This window comes from Rhipicephalus sanguineus, chromosome 11 (genome assembly GCF_013339695.2).
Source record: "Rhipicephalus sanguineus isolate Rsan-2018 chromosome 11, BIME_Rsan_1.4, whole genome shotgun sequence".
Classification (NCBI taxonomy): Eukaryota; Metazoa; Arthropoda; class Arachnida; order Ixodida; family Ixodidae; genus Rhipicephalus; species Rhipicephalus sanguineus.
Genome location: NC_051186.1, coordinates 14621466 through 14642333, shown reverse-complemented (window position 1 = coordinate 14642333; position 20868 = coordinate 14621466). Strand labels below are relative to the sequence as shown.

General features: G+C 45.5%; 1 pseudogene; it reads right to left on the bottom strand.

The window, feature by feature from the left end:
* LOC119373796 (signal-induced proliferation-associated 1-like protein 2) overlaps positions 1-12548 on the bottom strand; it is a 114917-nt pseudogene extending 102369 nt beyond the window's left edge.
* Positions 12549-20868: the final 8320 nt, after the last annotated feature.

The window sequence follows — 20868 nt, the reverse complement described above, 5'->3', positions numbered from 1 at the left end:
CTAAAGCACTTGATTAGTCCCTTCTATTGCTAACAAGAGAGATAGCAAGGGAACAATATCTTCTTTCGCTTAGCGATAAACAACGCTAGCCTTGACCAACACCTTGCGCAATGAGATATGGGCAAGCAAACATGCTCATAAGCTGGAATGGGCACTAGCAAACATTTAATGACAATGTGCCTTTGTCAGCGATATCTGAACAGGTTGCAGGTTGCATTGAAGAATTGAGCAACTTCTCCTGTGCTGCGCGCGTACAGGCCGAAAAAAAATGGAATAAGTGACGCAAAGAGATAGAGCAGACAACAAAAAGACGGTAGCACGAATTTGAGAGGCATAACGCAGGTAGTGAATAGGCTTAAGATAGCATCAATCATGAGGAAGGAATCATGTAAACACAGTATCCTGTGCAACAGAATTCATGCCGAGAATGCACTACGTAGTAATGGGCAATCTACAGGCATAAGAGGCTGTCAACTGATGCGTTTCACCGCGCCTAGTCCCCCAACTGTAATTATCTTCCCCTGGTGCCCAATTATGGAAGAATGTTGGCTACTGCTTCAAACACTGTATGGCCACCTAACCATTACTATAAAACCAGCACTGCCTGTTGGCTTCTTGAGTGCACATGTGATCATACCTGCCTGCAGTAAATAAGACAGAAACAAAACCCCGACTGTTGCATGCGTCACACTACAATACACCACATAATTTGCAATTGAAGACTTGGATAGGCTATCAGGACTACACAGCTTTTTTGGTAGAGAAACTTTTGGGTGCATGGGGATGTGATGACCATGCCCTGTAAATCCGTGTTTGACTGCGCCAAAACAATAAAACTGGAGGCAACTCTAAGCCAACATAACATTTCTTTTAAGGACCTTAGTGAGCAGTAAGCCCAGGCACTAATAAAACCACCCTAACTGAGCACAACCTTATTCATTCTAACAGCCATCCTAGCTGAACACAACCTAATCCATCCTAACGAAGCACTACCTGATCCATTCTAACTGCCATCATAACAGAGCACCAGCTACAGGGCTGAGTCTGTATCCTTCTTTCAAGCGGCAGTGGAGGTGTTCGAGCTCGCTTCAGCATCACAATGGCCCCTAGTAAGAATAGCGGCTATTCCTGCGACGACACAATAACAGGATCACAGTATGGTTTTTGTCAAATGGCGTGCCTATTGTCACAACCATGATGGCAGAGGTCAGCAGACGACATGAGGCTCAACGGCACAGTTTCGAGAGACATACATTCCTCAATACAATCGCGCCCATGGTGTTTGGCCTGAAATTTCAACAAAAGCCTAGGAACACGTGGTGAAGGCCACGGCCAAACTAGATAGCCAAGCCTTGGGAACGCAAGATGAAGATCTCTCCCAGTGATTGCCAACCCACCCTGTCCTGCATGAGCCGATTCTATTTTATGCTGGCAAATATCTTAGTTTTTTCGCTCCACCTAACCCCCCTTTGCCGTAACCAAGAAAACTTCAGACATCTACTAACAACACGTATGTGAAAATAATGCTTTATACCACACCTATTACACTGTCCTTTTCATCGCCTTTATAGTTATTTGTGTGAACACGTATGTTGAATAATTCTTTGTAATGGCCAAGTTATAGTGGGTTCGTTCTGCAATTACATTGTGCATATTTTAATGTGTCAAATTTTAACAGCAGAGCTGTTTAAGCCGGCTGTAAAAACTTTGGTATGTACGTGTGTATGAAAAACTATCATCATTATGAACAGGTGTGTGCCACAGGAATTAGGCAAGCCCCACAACTCACAACTGGTCCACTAAGAATGAAGAAGGCAACAGACGGGCAGCAAACACCAATTAAGATTTCTAGACAGACGTAACCGGAACCGAGAAAAGCTTTAATAAACCGTCAGGATTATCCCACTGATAAATACCGTGGCCGCACATTTCAGCTTCGCTGAAGCATCTGTACGGAGTGCTTCAGCGGTACATGCAACGAGAGAACACTAGGAAACGGAAAAGGTAATGGCAGCTGCGAAGACCCCGAAGCAATGGAAGCCCTATGTGAACGACGACGTGTCCATAAAGCTACGGGAGGTTCAAACACTTGGCTTCAGAGCGAGTTTCTGTCTCGGGAGTTTGGACATCTGTGTCGTGTCTGTGACTGTCTGCGGTCTAACTCAGGCCTCTCTGTGCTGAGAAGCAGCCTAGAAACAACCTAACATCACCTACCTGAAGCCTAGCAACAACCTAGAAGCAACAAGATTAGACTTCAGAATCGTCCAGCTTCGATGTTTCAAGCCTTGCATGGCTTAGTGCAAGCTTCGCCATTTTTTTAAATCAACATGCACAGTGCTAGCATAAATTTTTCTATCGATAATGTCATCATAGCTATCCTTCATCAGCAAATTTCGCTTTGTGTCACGACCTCATGATGACATCAATCACGCCAGTACTTTGCAGGCTCAATTCAGCTTCAAATTAAAAACATCTTCGAAGTGCTTTCTAACCTTTAGACTTGCTGCTACGTATGTATATCACTGTTTATGATGTGCGAGAAGCACAAGGTAACACTTCGATAACTTTGAAAATATATGCCAGTAATGACTTAGGTGCGCGTTAAATTTTCCGAGAAAAGATTGTATGGCACTCAATAGAAGAAGCCTGAGTGCACAAAGAACCCTGCAACTGAAAGGAAAGCCTTGGTACAGACATAAGGGACGCTTGCGGTTATCCGAAGAAGAAAGGGCAAATGGTTACGGCTCCCCCATCTGTTCGCTTTTCAGACATGTTTCGTTTCTAGGCTGGCAACTGCTTTCGCAACGCTTATCTTACTCTGCCCTGTCAATCACCTGCGTGTTCCGAAGCTTGTTGTACAGAGGTTCTTCTTGACGTCATCTTGCTGTTTTCTTGATTGACTGATGGGCATTTCAAAGCACGGACGTTCTAACAGATGCAGTACAGCAAAAGATTCTAGGTACAACTTGGCCACCGGGGATTTTTGAAAAGTGCACTTCAAACTTGGTACAACCTTGAGCTCACTCAGCACGAGCTCAGTGGAAGTGAGTGGCTGCACTTTGTGAAGTGTCAGTAGTCGCAATTGACCATCAAAGCAATGCATAGAAGCTAGCGATACACAACTCCGTGAAGCCAACCGGCTGTCCAGGCTTCCTCGAATGCCGATGTGCACTTGCCACAACAGTATTCTGTGCTCATGCTAAGAGCGATCAACATAACACGTGGACGTTATTTCATTGTGCCAGCGTCGATATGTAGCCGCCAGAACCAAAAACTCCGACAGCCTAAAACTCATCAATTATGATGACTTTCGAACAGAAAAAGTGCATCAAACAGCATGAAATGTGTAGGCAATTGTAACCTACTCATATCCATCACACAACGTCCGACAAAAGTCAACCGGTCGATTCTACGAAAGATAGAAAACGGTGTATACTTGATGTTTCCGATTTTCCTGATAATTTGTATGTTGTGCGCATAAGACTGCACACCACGAAATCGCAGTTCGTTTTCACATTAAAAATTTTTTCAACACAGGAAAATTCTGCAAGCGTCGCCGGTTGACGACGACCATTTTATGAAGAGTGCGTTTTTCGTAAATTCGGAACCATGCTGGCAGCTACTGAAGCTATATATTAGAAATATCTTTCTTTTTAGTAGAAGTAGAAGTAAGAAGAAATAGCTCTTATCATTTGATGGAATTCTGAGCAAATTATGTATTTTTAAAAATTCACGAAAAACGCTGCATTTTTGAAAATCAGTCATATTTGGGACGCTATGGCTACTTCTGTGAACATCTTAGCTTGTTCATATTTGCAGTATGAATAGGCCTTTATGTGAATAATGAACCCCTGCATTTTTATTTCTCTAATAGTTTGCGAAGTAACAAATTCTTGTGCTCGAAACACCAAAAAGACAAAAGTGCTCCTCGATTCAAAAATCTCTAATAAAAAAACCCCAATCTCAATTTTGTTCAAAGTCACCCAAAATGTGCTCAATAATAATAATATCTGGGGTTTAACGTCCCAAAACCACGATATGACTATGAGAGACGCCGTAGTGGAGGGCTCCGGAAATTTCGACCACCTGGGGTTCTTTAACGTGCACCTAAATCTAAGTACACGGGCCTCAAACATTTTCGCCTCCATCGAAAATGCAGCCACCGCAGGCCAGGGATTCGATCCCGCGACCTTCGGGTCAGCAGTCGAGCGCCATAACCACTAGACCACCGTGGCGGGGCAAAATGTTCTCAAAGGACTGCAGAATGATATTATGAAAAAACATGTCGCATCATTTTTATTAGAACAAAAGCAGAAAACTGTCAAACATTGTGTTTCCAGAGTGTGGTGGCTACTGCGTAAAGGACATCTCTAGTAACAAGAAAATACAGTAACACGTCTTTTTTCTTCTCTGAGCTTCGCTAAACAAAAGTAATGATCTATTGTCGGAAAGTGGGAACTGTTTTGTAAAGAAAAAGATCGTTCCAGTTAAATGCATTTGCGTGGTTTGCGACTTCATGCAGTGTTAGACACCCCTTAGTCCACAGTAGGCACTTTCAGTTGTAGCCTCCTTTTCTTTCATCTATTTCAGTTGAGTATAATTCATATCTTGCATGTTAAAGAACGCATTCCCTCCATGCGTCTCTTATGATGTTGTGCTGTGCCAGAACTGAGAGACTGGTATAAAAGGCAAGGTCTCTTCATGAATGGAAATGAATTTCTGGAGAGCGGTCGCCAAGAGGTTTGGTTTTTGTTGGCCCAAATGTGTACGTTGTCAAACTTTATGTGATCAATGCAGAATTTAAAATGAATCGATTACGTGAAGATTGGTGGCAGCAGTTCTGACCACGTACAAAACACGTTTTGTTTACATTGCATCTGCTTTGCTTTGCATGTCCTTGTATCTTTTGAATCAGTGCTGGCAGATCTGGTCTGCCTCTTGAATTCAGCGCGCATCCTACTTCATGACCCTCCGCAAAAGAGACTCGATCCGATACCTTCTAAACAACGAAAATTCCGCTGCAGCGGAATTTTCTTTTTGTGCACCATGAGGCAGTCCGTACAAAATCTCGGTCATGGCTATAACGCCTACCCATAGCTACCTTCAGAGCGTAGGACAGTGATCGCATCAAAGTGAAGCACAATTTGGATGCTTAACTTCTATCTCAGGTGGTGTTTGGCTGACTGGCACAGCCGTACTCGTTGCTGTCGTCTGCTCAGGCGGGCGTCTATCGCGCTGCCCTTTGCAGCTGTCCGCCTAACGCATGGTACTCCGTTTACACGAGTGCTTGTAGCGCGGGCCACTCGATCCGCCACACGATCTGCACGCTGCGGATCCAGAGGCCGGGCAGGAAAGCGACAAGCGGTGAAAAATGTATCGTGTAACCAACGCAATCGACACCCCAGCACTTTCTCGTGCAGAGCGACAAAGCATGGCAAACCATGTGTGACTGCTGTGCTTAGGTTGCACTACGGTACTCGCCGTTCACCACTGTCGCCATTTGAGATTTCTCACATTCTTACAATGCATGATCGACTCAGCTAACAAATTTCGCGTTTAGCTGCGTTGCTTTTATATAAGCGCATTTACTCAAAAAAAAAAAAATATCCAGAGGAATGAAAATGTCCGTGCTGCCCGTCGACGAGGAATATAAGTGGTGTCGCAAATTCATTTAATTGGAACGATCTTTTTCTTTACAAAACATTTCCCACTTTCCAACAATAGATCATTACTGTTGTTTAGCGAAGCTCAGAGAAGAAAAAAGACGTGTCACCGTATTTTCTTGTTACTAGAGATGTCCTTTACGCAGTAGCCACCAAGCTCTGGAAGCACAATGTTTGACATTTTATGCTTTTGTTCTAATAAAAATGATTCAACATGTTTTTTCATATAATCATTCTGCAGTCCTTCGAGAACATTTTGGACGACTTTGAACAAAATTGAGATTGGGGTTTTTTTAATATAGATTTTTGAATCGAGGAGCACTTTTGTCTTTTTGGTGTTTCGAGCATGAAAATTTATTATTTCAAAAATTATTAGAGAAATACAAATGCAGAGGTTCATTATTCACATAAAGACCTATTCATACTGCAAATATTAACAAGCTAAGATGTTCACAGAAGTAGCCATAGCGTCCCAAATATGACTGATTTTCAAAAACGCAGCGTTTTTCGTGAATTTTTTAAAATACATAATTTGCTCAGAATTCCATCAAATGATAAGAGCTATTTCCTCTTTACTTCTACTTCCGCTAAAATGAAAGATATTTCTAATATATGCCTTCAGAAGCTGCCAGCAAGGTTCCGAATTTACGAAAACGCACTCTTCATAAAATGGTCGTCGTCAACCGGCGACGCTTGCAGAATTTTCCTGTGTTAAAAATTTTTAAATTTGAAAACGAACTGCAATTTCGTGGTGTGCAGTCATGTGCGCACAACATACAAAATTATCAGGAAAATCGGAAACATCAAGTATACACCGTTTTTCGATCTTTTGTGGAATCAACCAACCGAGGCCGACAAATGTCGGCCAAATATTCACATAATATGTGCAATATTGAAACAGCCGACTGTTGCATGGCATATGGTACGGACATTTGAGAGCGATACATTGCAGTGATGTGCCAAAGCAAACATTTTTCATTTAGCATGCCACAATACTCTAAAAACTTATTGATCTCCTTTCATACCCACAGCCATACACAGACTCACTTGGCCTGTACTTCCGAAAAATGTTACAGGGTTTAACTTGCAACCAGCAATTTAAAGAACATTTTTTTTCCTGGAACAACATCCATCTGGAATGCCTTGTTTGCCAGTGTGGCTGAGTGTTTGCCAATAAATTCTTTTTCGCAAGCAATTAGGCATTCACTGCCTTAGGAGTTGCAGCATTTCGAGCACGTCAACATTGTCCGCTTCGTTCGTTAATATTCATTTTGTTCTCCTGTGGTCAACAAAGCGTGCTTGCATCATTGACTTTGTCAGTCTCTTAAATGTTACGGATTTATCACTTGATGTGTCATGCATTTTTTTTTAAATCTTAGACTGTTCTGTTCGTTCCCTCTGTATTTGCTGGGGTGCGTGTGTGTGACTTTCTTTGCTTTGTACATGCTCAGCTTGTAATATGTTTTCGCATTGTGCTCCTGTACACATTCCTGCCTAAGGCCTCATATGTATGCCAGCAGCATACAATGAATGAACGAATCGAATGTTTACGGAAAGTACATAAGACCTGATTGCTAACAAAGAGGTAAATACCCTTTGTGCTGTGCTTATAGAAAGTCACAGACAATCTACCCTTTGTGTTGTACCTATAAAAAAGTCATAGACAATCTCTCGTATTGATTGTCCCTTGAGAAAACCATACATATCATTTCCGGCAGCTCATAATGAGACATCTCTTGCTAGGAACTTCAGTCACAATGATGAACTGGTTCGTGGCGTATACTTGTGTCACGCGACAATAATCTTCGATATTTTTTGCTTTTCGTTGCTTTAAATGCCAGCACTTCCGTGTTGTGAACGGTGTGCGCGCTCTCAGCGTACTGACAGGAAAGGAGTAAGCACTGAATTTTCAAGAAAGGAAACACAATCAAGCCAGATGATGGTTACTGTCGTGGGATAAAAAAAGGGCACGAATGTTTTCAGGGCGTACTATGCGCAGGTGACATCTCTAACATGCATCAGACATTCTATATCTGTATCAGCCTTTGCATCTTTCCCAAGTTGCTTGGCTCAGCGACAAAAATAAAAGGAACAATGTGGAAGGCTGCACATTTGCTTCGACGAATTTTGCAAAAAAGTGACACAGTCGGCATAATATAATAGAGCTTCAGTGTCCCAAATTACCTGCACTGTTTAGTATGTCTATGACAGTAGTGACCAAGGGCCATAAGGATGAAACTGCATTGCCTTCTTTCGATATCTGTTTTACGATGTCAACATGGACAGCTAGGAAGTTATACCTCTAAGTACTTGTATATGTTGTGTTCTGTGGACATTTTGGAAATGTGCAAATACCAAGCCGGAACACCTATACTGTGTTTGCATGCTGCGATTTCTTATCCTTAGCATTTCTTATCTTCGTTAGCTTTATAAAAAGATAATAATAAAGTGAATAAAAGTAAAAAGCAGCTGTCGCTACGATATGGCGACTACATCTCTGCATTTCGTACGCCCTTCATCGTGCATATGTTATCATCAGTCACATGCGTACATTTATCGTTAGTCATCGGCACGCCCGGATCATCAACGTACATTAACCGTTCTTGTGGCCTTTGCAGTGTCTCAAGCACTCATTTAAAGGTCCAGCCTAGCTGCTACGTCAAGCACAGGGGAAGGTGCCCCTCAGTCATCTGTTTTTATGCCAATGAAAAATAATAATGCAACAAAAGGGCTGTTAACAACGCACTGAAGAAGACGAAGCTGCAACTGATTCCTCGCCACCTTTTCTTTTTGACATACCTTTTTGAAGATCCGACTCACCCTTCAAGGCAGTGTACAAATTTAGTTTTTATTTGAGCAAGCCGAATAAGTTGTCCGCATGAAACATTTTGCTTGTCTTGAGAAGAGGGGTGCGTGGCTGTTTCCACAGGAATCATTTTAATAGTCACACAGCTTTTGAAAACATAGAATAAAACTTGAGGCAGTAATAGTAAGCAATGCATCCTACAAAGCAGTGCTAAATCACGCATGTATGCTTTACTTTTTCTGACTTGGGGCTACTCTGTCAAGAATTAATAGCAAAATAGGTCCAGTGCAATGTATGTCAGCAAAACTACCGCTGATGATGACACGCACCATTGACACATACTGGAAAAATTATCAGATATGCCATATTAAGTACTCCTAAGCCTAATTGCCTTATGTTGGGCTACTGGGCTGCAGTAATGCATGGCAGGTGTGGCACTGGCTGTTAACTTTCAAGCGGGGTTGAAGTCAGGCAGTAAAGATGGTTTACAATGATTGGTATTACAAACACAATTGTGGCTAATCCGCTTTCATTTTTTTTTTTTTTTGCAATGCAAAAAGAAAGTTACATCTCAATGAGGCCAATGTTCTAGGTAGTAGAAAGGACAACATGACTAGGCGAGCTTCACCTGAATGCCCCTCACTAACAGGAAACAGAATCAAACTGCGAAGTTTACTGGGGCAATATGCCCGAAAGGACACTGAATCAAAGAAATGCGAGAAAGGGAAAGAACAAGAAAGGGTGTAGAGAAAGTGGAATCCCGCAGCATAGTACGACCACTTGATGCTGCTGTGGCATTTGCGGCGCTCCTAATAATGCGCCCAATAAGCGGCCTCGTGCGGCTTACCGCAACGGTCACGATGTGTAGACCGCACGGGCGCGTTTTTTTTCCGCGCAGCTTATACCGCGCGGCATTCATTAATACGCGCACTCATAGCGCAGCTTCAACCGTGTGGGAAAGGGTGGACCAAGCGGCGTAACATTTACCGCATACCGGGAGCGAGCACTACGCTAGCTCAATGAAATATTCGCGGCGCAGCTAGCAGGAAAAAAGAAAGAACACCCGCCAACTTCGCGGTGGCTCAATGACGACGGAAGGGAAGGCGTCCGAATGACATAGTGACCTTAGGTCGCATACGAATGGGCCGCATTAACAATTTCGGGGGAAAAGCCAAGTGACCGGGCAAATGCACTGCGCTGGCAGAGTCCGCGGTCTTTGGCTGTCGCGCGTCCTTCGCCGTGGTGTTGAAAGAGAGCGCTTCGCGTTGTGTACCGCCTGCATCTGCTCTATGCGGTGTCCTACCTACGCGCAGGAAGTCGATTCATGTTTACCGCTGGAAATCGCAAAGTCGAATCCGCGTTTAACACCACAAATCCTCATGAAAAATGGCCTATGTGTTGCTGGAATTTAGCACGATACCGGAATTGCCGGATAGCGTGAGCACGTGACATATCAGAGAGAGGAAACACCTCCTTAGTGGACTGCGACACGGGAATACCAAAATGGCTGACGTCACAGCCTCGGCAGTGCATTTTTGGGGCTCACGTCTATTTACCACAACCTAGAGGAGACTATGGCGGCGCCCAGGCAGCCCCTAGGCGCCGCCATAATCCCCTCTGAACTAAAGTCCCTGAAAAACTCTGGAGTGAGGTTAACAGACGTGAGCCCCCAAAAATGCACTGCCGAGGCTGTGACGTCAGACTTTGTACTCCCGTGCCACTGTCCAGAAATGGGGTTTCTTCCTCCTGTGAAAAGGTCTCTATACTTTCGTGCGAGTGGATGCTGCAAGAGAAAAGTGCCGCTAATTTCTCTACAGTACGGCTCAGCGCCACAGCGAAGAGAGTCCGGGAATAAAAGGAAACGACGGGACTTTTGAACCGACGTTGCACAACGGGCGCCCGAACGCGCCTACGACCTTTGCGCGGCTTCGGATAAGCAGACAGCCGAACTCGTGTGCCTGGCAAGGCAGCTAGTACGTCCAACGACTTCCAGAAATGGAAACACACAGACGCGAAAAGTTGGAGAGAGAAAATAAAAAGAACCGAAATGCGCGACGATCTCTGGCGGAGAGCTAAGAGCTTGCAGGGCTCGGGATCAGAAGCAAATCGGGCGACCCCACACAGAGCGGCTTATGCCTGGGCGGTGCTGTCGGTGGCACGCGTGCACGATTACATGGCGCCGCGCTTCAATTGCGGCGCGTGCGGTTGCGTACCACCCGCGTAACGACCGAAGTAGCGCAGCCGTCAAGAAAACGCGCGCCTGGCCAATGCGGCAAGCAACGGCGAGGCGGGGAGAGATCATGACCAACTTAAATGCTACGCACGCGCGCGCTTGAAAGAAAGAAAAGAAACCGTGTCTTTCGAAACTCGCCGTAGTCGTCAGGGCATGGGTGCGAGCGGGCAGTTAAGAGAAGCGTGCGAACTGTCTGGGCGGTGGTGTTTGTCGCAGGCATAAGAAAGCGTGAGCGCAGCTAGGAGGGTCTATGCGCGCATGCAGATTCGCAGGCCTGCAACGCACTCGCGTGGGTTCGACACCCATTCGCGCAAGCTCTGCCGGCAAGAAACACAACCGAGAGACGTTCTTCCCTGCGCTGCAGTGTTTGACCCCGCTTCTTTCCGTTTGCGAAAGGCGTCGTGCACACCGGCCGCCGGCTTCGCCATTCCGAGTCGGCGCCCACACGTAGTAGACGTATACGCCGTCGGAAAAAGAACACGCCTATCCTGACGTCCTTCCCGTTCGCGAACACAACTTGCGAGACAATTTGCGGGGTGCTCAAGCACGTGTATCATGCAGCACCACGGTGCTACGGCGAAGAATGAACGACTACACGTCGTCTCGATCATCAAAGAGAGGAACGCGGCCTTGGTTCCTCCGTCAAAACGAAACGCGCGGTTTCGAAGGGCTCCCTCCAGCGCGACATAATGGACCAACGGGGAGGTGATGGCGGGGGGAGGTCAGCAAGCTCTTTTGTCGTCGAGGCAGCGCGTTGTTGCGCTAGCGTTTTTTTTTTTTTTACTTATCCTCTTTCTCCTTTTGCGTCCTAGACAGGCACAAAAAAATACATCCCTCCCACCACTCTAGAGTACAGTACGCTGTGGGAAAAACGGCGGAGGGGGACCGCACGTAAAGTAAAAAGAGAACAGTTAAAAAGGAACCAGCGGGACCGGAAATACCAGGCAGGCTCGTGAAGCGTACAGCTCGCCCGAGTCGCGAACGGACAGCTAGTGCAGATCGGTACATATCACACACGCTGTAGGAAATGCGATGGCATACACACGCTTCCGATAAGCCACACACACAGTCGAGCAACGAACGTAAATGAAAGTAGCGAAGCCCCAAAGGTGAGCTGCAACCTCGCGAGCGGGCGCGGCGAGCAAAAAGTGACTCACGTTCGCGATGCGGCGACTTTCGCCGCGGGGCAAGAAAGAACAGCACGCGCGTTGAGAGGTCGCGCAGCAGCGACGGCTTGTCCTGACACGCGCGCTACCGCATAGCAAAGCACGCAGGGTCCTTCGGGAACCTCAAGCGACCACCGCCGCAAGCCATAGCGCGGCAAGGCGCAAGAAAGAAATAACTCACCGTGTCGATTCCTCCCGGGCAGTCGCCGCCAGTTGATCGAGAAAAGAACAGTGCAAAATTGAGACGATGCAGAGCGCACCGCACCGCTATGCACCACAACGATCACAGAGCACCCGCCTTTGTTGACGCATCGTCGCGGCTCTTACACCGGGAGAACACATGCGCGCTCACTGCGCTTCACTTGCCGAGAACCAACGCGCAAAGCACCACACACTCCTCAAGTCAACGCGGTCGAGCACTTTCACAGAAGCCCAACCATGCTCAGTAGTCACCGGCGATACCGAATGCTGCGACGGGCGCGTCGTCCGCGGCTGCTCATCACACGAACGAGGCAAAATCCACGTTTCCGACGATGCGGCGACACTGACGACGACGAGTCCATCTGTGGGTCGCCATCACGGACGAGCGCGCTGGAGCTGGCGTGCGTTGCTGTTATGCTGCTATTTTGATTGTTTACCTCCTCGCTCTTCCTTCGCTCGCTTCTATCCCCGCTTTCGTTTCAGAACGTTTTCATTCCGCTGGCCCTCTCCACAAACGTTGCTCTCCACTACTCGGCTGCCTGGAGTGCAGGCTGGGCTTCAATGCACTTGCTTCAATGAGTTGCGACCGCAGCGGCACTCATCGGCGGTCACGTGAAACTGTCTCTCTCACCCGCTCATTTTCCCGGGTTGGCCCGGTTTGCTTTGCGCCAACTCGCGACCGCCCGATTGCGACGGCACTAGCTTGCGCTGACAGTACTTTGTGTACAAACAGCATAGCCTGGTGCGTCTCTAGTTAAAAATCCCGTTGTAACCATGAACGCAGTCAGCAGTCACTGAACGCAGTCGGCAGTGATAGTTCTTTTCGCGCGAACAAAGCAAGAAAGGAAAAGGTCAAGCATACCGAACAGCTTCTGCATGCATTTTCAACGGCGGTGGCGCCACCGTGGAGTATCGCTCGCAAACACAATAACGTGTCTACAGGCGGCACCTGAACCGCGGGAAATTCAAAATAAATATACGGCAGTCGTTTATTCGGGATGGTTTATTTCTATGTTATAGTACCGAAATTAATTTTGCGGCAGAACATATATTGTCTACCATAGTAGCTCGCATACCCAATGATTAAGCTTGATGCAACTCCATTGTCGGCGTTTCTGAAGCCTCTGCCGTCAGCATTTTATTTCGAGAACGCCTTGAATGAATGTAACATGACACCGAATGATGCAAAGAAAACAAAATTCAGGAGCTCTTCCTCAACCGGGAAGATGGGGACAAGCGTTGTTACGGGCAACAATGACGTCATGCGTTCATATATCCAGCCAACAATGAAATGTGGCAACAGGACCCATGACAAGTGACCAAGATGCAACATAAGGGCACGTCACTTTCAGAAGCGCTAGGATTCAATGCGGATGGAAGCCATAACTGGTGAGCAGTCGAAATAAGCAAGAAGCGCTCAGAGCAGAAGTCGAAAAAAAAAAAAAATTCGGCAGATCCCACGCACTGTGGGAATCGATGTAATGCGAAGCAGCCAGCAAAGAGCTGCATACATCGCCTTGTTTGTCTTTGAGCCAAACGAAATCATTCATGCCATGGCACCATATATCGCATGTTTGCCATGCACGCATGCATGCACAATCTAGTATACACCATGCCAATGAAACGCATATTCTGGTATATACAATGCATGACCTGTCGCTTATGTTCATCACGCACTCGAGTCGTGCCATACCAGTTTCGGTATATATCCAGTTAACAAAACGGCCGGAAGCACACCATGACAGTGGCATGTAAATCATACCGTACATGACATGCATAACATGATTTTCATGTTAACACCTTTCATTTACGTTCGTCATACAGTCGCTTCGCGCAATACCAATTTTTGGTGTATATCAAGCTAGCGAAACGGCCGCGAATGCACCATGAGCGCGGCATGTAAATCATGACATACATGACATCATGTCACGGTTTTCATGTTACCACCTGTTATTCATGTTCGTCATACAGTCGCGTCGCGCAATACCAATTTTGGTATATATCAAGCTAGGAAAACGGCCGCGAATGTATCATGAGTGTGGCTTGCAAATCATGTCGTACATGACCTGCATGTCATGCTTCCATGTTACCACCTCTCATTTACGTTCGTCATGCAGTCGCGTCGCGCAATACCCATTTTGATGTATATCACGCAAGCGAAACGGCCACGAATGCGCCATGACCATGACATGTAAATCATGTCGTACATGTCATGCATGTCATGATTTTCATGTTACCATGTCTCACTTACGTTCGTCATACAGTCGCTGCGCGCAATACCAATTTTGGTGTACATCAAGCTAGCGAAGCGGCCGCGAATGCATCATGAGCGTGGCATGTAAATCATGACATACATGACATGCATGTCATGGTTTTCATCGTACCAACAGTTATTCATTTTCTTCATACAGTCACTTCGCGCAATACCAATTTTGGTGTATATCAATCTACTGAAACGGCCGCTAGCGCACCATGAGCGTGGCATGTAAATCAGGTTGTACATGACTTGCACGTCGTGATTTTCATGTTACCACCTCTCACTTACGTTCGTCATACGGTCGTGTCGCGCAATACCAATTTTGGTGGATATCATGCAAGCGAAACGGCCGCAAATGCACCATGAGCGTGGCATGTAAATCATGACATACATGTCATGGATGTCATGGTTTTCATGCTACGACCTGTTATTCATGTTCTGCATTCAGTCACATAGCACAATACCAATTTTGGTGTATATCAATCTAGCGAAACGACCGCGAGTGCGCCATGAGCGCGGCATGTAAATCATGTCGTCCATGACATGCATGTCATGATTTTTATGTTACCATGTGTCAGTTATGCTCGCCATACAGAAATGTCTCGTCATACCAGTTTTCGTATATATCCCTTCATTTAAACGGCCGCGAGCGCCCCGAGACCATGTCATGTAAATCATGCTGCACATGACATGCGCGTCATGATTTGCATGTTAGGACATGTTATTATGTTTGTCATGAACTCTTGTCACACCATACCAATTTTGGTATATATGAAATTAACGGAACGGCCTCAAGAGCCCGAAGACCGTGGAGAGTAAATCATGCGGTTCATGACATGCGTGTCATGATTTTCATGATATGACCTGTCATTTATGTTGTAATAAGGCCATATTATGACACACCAATTTTGGTATACATTCGATTAACGAAACGGCCAAGAGAGCACAAAGTCGTAGGCGGATAGATAGATAGATAGATAGATAGATAGATAGATAGATAGATAGATAGATAGATAGATAGATAGATAGATAGATAGATAGATAGATAGATAGATAGATAGATAGATAGATAGATAGATAGATAGATACGCTCAATGTCGCAGAAGTTCGCTAAGAAATGCTTCGCATTTAAAAGTACACCCAAATTTAACCCGATCATCTGAGCATTTCATCAGCAAACTTCCAAGTCTTAGTTTGGCGTTGTAGATACGATGAGTATGAAGAACCTGCTATGACTCTAGTACCTTAAATTCTCACTTATTAAACAATACATGTGGCTTGCAAAGCAAGGTACTTCGCAGAAGTCTTCAGGATAAGCCGAGTGCCAATTTGTTTACTGTTAGAGCCCTCTAATATAAAGTCTTTCTTAGGAAGAAGACGAAGTTCAGTCGATTAATACATAAGCAAACCACATTGAGCTCGTTGTGCATAGCACTGATGGAAGCGACATTTTGTTTTTTGGAGCACACTCTGGAGCAGAAAAAATGCTAGTTTGTAGCAGCTATTGACATTTTCGGAGCAGATGGCAAAATATTCCAAACGGCTCCTGGAGCTTAAAGCATTATTTAAGCATCTCATAAGTATTAGTATTACTTATTATTAAAGATATTGCACATACGATTATCACTGCAAATTGCAACGAACAAATAATTAAGCAGATGGGTGGTCACTGAACACTAAGATGAGCTATATATTTAAAATACCGGGTACTTGTAACAAAAATGATATAAAACCGATGAAGCTGAGCCCCAAATTATAAAAGAAACTAAAATCACATAGAGAAGTTTATAATCGGTAACAGAGCAAAGAAATCTGTTATTTTCATATTTCACCAAAATAGCCTGCATTTGAAATTTCAAAAAATAAAAAGGACAAGAAAACACGTTCGGATAGGTTGAAAAAACAGCCTTGCCATTTTTTGTGGCAAAAATGAGGTCGGGAATGACAAAGTGATAAATGTGATCAGTCACACATCACAGTCCTCCCACCAGCAGTTAGTAATCAGTAAGATATCGAACTCATCTCACACATATTTTACCAAAATAGTCTGCCTGTCATGTACAGCTACATACAGTTAAATCGGAGACATATCATCAATGCCACTACTTGTGGCATTGTCGATATGCTAGTATGGAGCTAGTATAGAAACTCCGTACTAGCATACTATAGTATATACTATACTCGTGGACAAATTTTCTTGGCAATGAACAAAAGGCTACGCGGGCGGAGCTACTGCACATTACTGCTCCGCGAAGTAGTCCGGCGCGCGTTTCGAATTTAGTTTCAGTTTGTGAATCTTTCGTATCTCTTGCGACGGCTGTTGAATTATTCGAGCGGCCATGGTTGAATAATAACATTGCGTAATATATGCTTCGTCTGCTTAGACAGCCATTTGTTAGTGAAATTCGTCACAAGTTCCTTCGGCGAGTTATCGGAAAAGCTGGAGGGCGACGAGCGCTCACCTGAAGGCTGAAGGCATCATTTTGACTGTGAAGAGCACGTAAAAGTTGCGACGTTTTCACACGTGCAAAAAAACGTGTAATGCCAGTGCATATAGTAAAACAAATATAAATTTCATATCTCCTTGGAGCGTGCTGCGCGTCTTTTCAGTGTCCCATAGAAAATAGAGCAACGTTGTTTTGCTTAATTCTCACGCAGGAAACACGGACGCAATTGTGGGCCTTTTTTCTTCAGCGGTAGCACACGCGTAGTTTGGCTCTGCAGCCTTCTCTTCATTGCCAAGAAAAACGTCCGCAAACCATAGAATGGTAGTAGAAAGTTTGTTTTTTGTTCACTGTAAACGAAAATTAGCCGAGATGGGAGCTTTTCCAGCATATGAGCCCCTAAAACCCCCATGCCCCAATCATTTACTCCGTGGTAGCGGGGTGAAGTCGGCACATGTCGTCGTAAAACGCCCCTTGCTTAATGAGGGAGTTTATCAATGACCTTGTTAAACTCCCCACGGAGTTTCAGATCACGTGGTTAGAAACTCCCTATGGGAGGTTTAAAAAGTATTTTCGGTCGTGACGTGCGTGCGTGTGTGAATGTGCGTGTGTGTACGGGCATCTGTTTGCAGCGACGATTTGCAGCGAGGATTTGCAACGGCCGGTTGGTTTGTGTAGACGTGTAGGACTATTTTCTCCACTGAACCGTTCTGGTCAGAGACAAGTTCAACTCGCGCCAGCGTCCGACCGCGAACACATCGAGCTGGCTGTCCCGTGTTTATTCTCCCGTCAAGCGGCAGTGCCCATGCACACGAGTGCAAGCCTCCGACACGCCACGGATACCTTGCTTCAACGTGCCGAGTTACGAAAAACTGCGAAGAATAATTTCATAGGCAACAAAAGTAAGCTGTTGCGATCGTCAGCGGGTTGTTTCTGAAGTTTCACCGGCTAAAACTTCGAAGCAGTAAGAAGTAGGCTTCGCTACGTCGTCGGCATCAAGCCGGCCGGCGGCCGGTGTGGGAGCTGCGCCGGCGACGCGCTCGCCCCGACCACCGGCAACGCTTGCTTCTCGGAGTGTCACCGAACCGATGTTTCACCGCCTGCAACTTCTAAGCGGTAAGAAGGCTTCGCTACGTCGTCGGTACCAAGCCGGCGGCGCGTAGCGAACTCGCACAGCCACACCGGTCGCCATGGCGAGTTCTATATACGAGCTCGCACCGGCCACCGGTGAAGCAAAGAATATGTTTCACAGAAAATAAAAGCTGCTGGAATGAGTAAGTTTAAATTGTCTCTTTGTGCCATGCAACCACCGTTGTCAAACGTATAGCGAGAAGGCGAGCGCCGATACGAGAGAGATTGAACCAACATGCGGCCGCCGCTGCACTGCGAGCAACAGGAACCGCGACTACGAGCCGTCTCGTTCGTTGTAAGTGCATCGCTCCGTAGCTTAACGCGGATAGGGGACACCTGTTTTTTTATTGTGTGTGTAAAATAACGGCGACGAAAACTGCACAGCAGCAAGCATTTTGTGATCGCGAGCTGCCGTTCGTCGTATAGCCGTGCCGTACTCCTGAGAGAGGCCTAGCGACGCCGTCGGCAACAACGCGGTATACCGGCGGGGCGGCGCGATTCTTCGCCGGTGTTGCTGAATGTGTGCTGCTGAAGCGTTCGTGCACGGCCGCTCGTGGTTCGTGTACGATTAGGTGCATTTTGCGGACTCACGCACTGTACTGCTAAGGCGGATACATCCCATGCGACAGAGTGCCAGCTGATAAACAAAATTCGCTAATTAAAAAGGCGTTGAATGTTAGGTGGGTTTATAGTAAAAGACGGGTGTACCTCAGTAGTATCTATAAGCCCACCGCAAATATACACGTATGCCATGAATGTTTGGTGCATAATTACGCGGAAAAGGAGTGTACCATCCGAGCTACATTGGAGGTCAAGATGTGGTGCCTATATATACTCGGTGACCAAAGTTTGGTTGTGAAGCGTGTTTCCCGTAAAAAGTTATACAAAGATCTAGTAGATACAGTTCTTCCTGTTCCTCTTTATAGGGCAATGTACCGTGTAGGCCCAGGTCAGAATGTCTTAAGCCGAGTAAAAAAAATGGAGGTAACACCTGGAGTAAAATCCTTTTTCTTCAAATTACACAGTGCAACATTGCCTGTCAAAACATGGATGCAAGAAAAGGGCTTATTCGTTCCTTGGGGAGACCTTTGTTTACTCTGCAGGAATCCGGAGACAATCGAACATGTTTTTCTTGACTGCTGGGATGCGGTCTTTTTTTGGGACGTTCTTCAACGCACTTTAAAAAAGGATTTGCCCCTCGATGCCTACGGCATCAGATTTCTCCCGTTTGAAAATGAGGAAGGGGTACCATTCGATCTAGTCATGTTACTGGGCCTACACAGTATATGGCAGTCAAGAATGGCGGTGCGCCATGCTGATATTAATGCACGTCCGGTTCGACAATACTTCTTCGAGTCTATATGTTCATTTGTGGAAACACAAAAGGTCCAGGAAGATGTACCGGATTGGCTTCATCAAGTAGAAAGCCTTCTACAGATGAAGCAATTTTAAGAAGCTTATCAAACTATATTTTTTTAAATATATTTTTATATTTTTTTATTTTTTTTCTTTGTACGGTATATATTTGTTTTCACTGCTGTATGTATGTACATCGGCAATAAAGAAAGAAAAAAGCGCGGGTGGCGAGCGGTTGTCAGTTTGAGTGTTGTATTACTTTGCGAATGTTGTGTGCATGTTTGTGTACGTGTGATCGAGTTTTCGTGTTTCGATGCTAATTTAATTAAATATTCTCTGGTGCATGGTGCGACAGCGAAAAGCAAATTTTTTTTTCGATGGTTATAAAAATTTACTCCCATAAGTATCTGGAAAAGCTCCCCTATGGATGTAAATAAATACTCCCCTCAGTCCATCCAAAACCTCCGTCCTTAAGGGGGGTAAATTTTTTACTCCCCTGGACGGAGTATATAAAACCCCCATCGGGGCGTGCGCTAGAGGACAAGTCCATTTACTCTCATCTCGGCTCTTTTTTGCTTACAGATGATCATGTGCTTAAATTTCATTGTTTTCAGTTTACCAGTGCCATTTCGGAGCAGGTCCGGAGCAGTTACTAACAAAAATTAGTTTGGAACAGCATGTAGCAGCATTTCTCTCTTCTGGAGCAGTTTGGAGCGATTGGAGCAGCACTTCCATCACTGGTATAGTTATAAGATTATAAATGACTGCGAATTTATATACTAGGTGTCGTTCCTTGCCCTCCTCCTTTTCCCAGCTTGGGTGGGGGTGGACGGAAAAGCGGTCAAGTGGCCCTTTACTCCTCCGCTTCGGTTCCTCCAATTAAATGGCCTACGTAAACTCTGTAAGCTCAAATTATCCTTGAAAAAAAAAAAAAACGACAGGCCTGCGCTGAAACCGCAGCACAGTCACAGCGAAAGCTGGAAGAGCGGCGTTTCTAGAGCCAGTTGTAAGCTTTCTTGGGGCTACAATACAAGTACACGAGAAAGGTACCCACTACGCCATAAATCACAATTTTTGTGAAGTTGGGAAGCATCTACTAAGCGATAATTCGTCATTCTGCGGAGAAGCGAGACACCAGCTACACGTCTGTAAGGCATTATGTGCAATTGTTGACGCGACGACTGATGACGATGAAGAATTATGGCTCAGCCCTTTGTAATGGGTTGGAAGCTTTAAACGGCCCACCAGTTATGTAATTTGCATTGGGTGAGGCCCGGTCGCTATTTCCCTCTCCCGTCATGCTGTATAACATACGTTGACGTGGGAGAGAGACGGAGGGGGGGCGAAGAACTTTACTGAGACCCCGAGGAAATGGATCATGCGCTTATGGGCTTCCTTGGCAACCAATACAAGTGCACTTGCGAGGAACCCACTACGCTATAAATCATTATAATTTTACTGAGACCCCGATGAAGTGGATCATGCGCTTATGGGCTTCCTTGGCAACCAATACAAGTGCACTTGCGAGGAACCCACTACGCTATAAATCATTGTAATTTTTGAGAAGTACGGTAGCAGGCACTGTGCCATTTTTCGTCATTCTACGGAAAG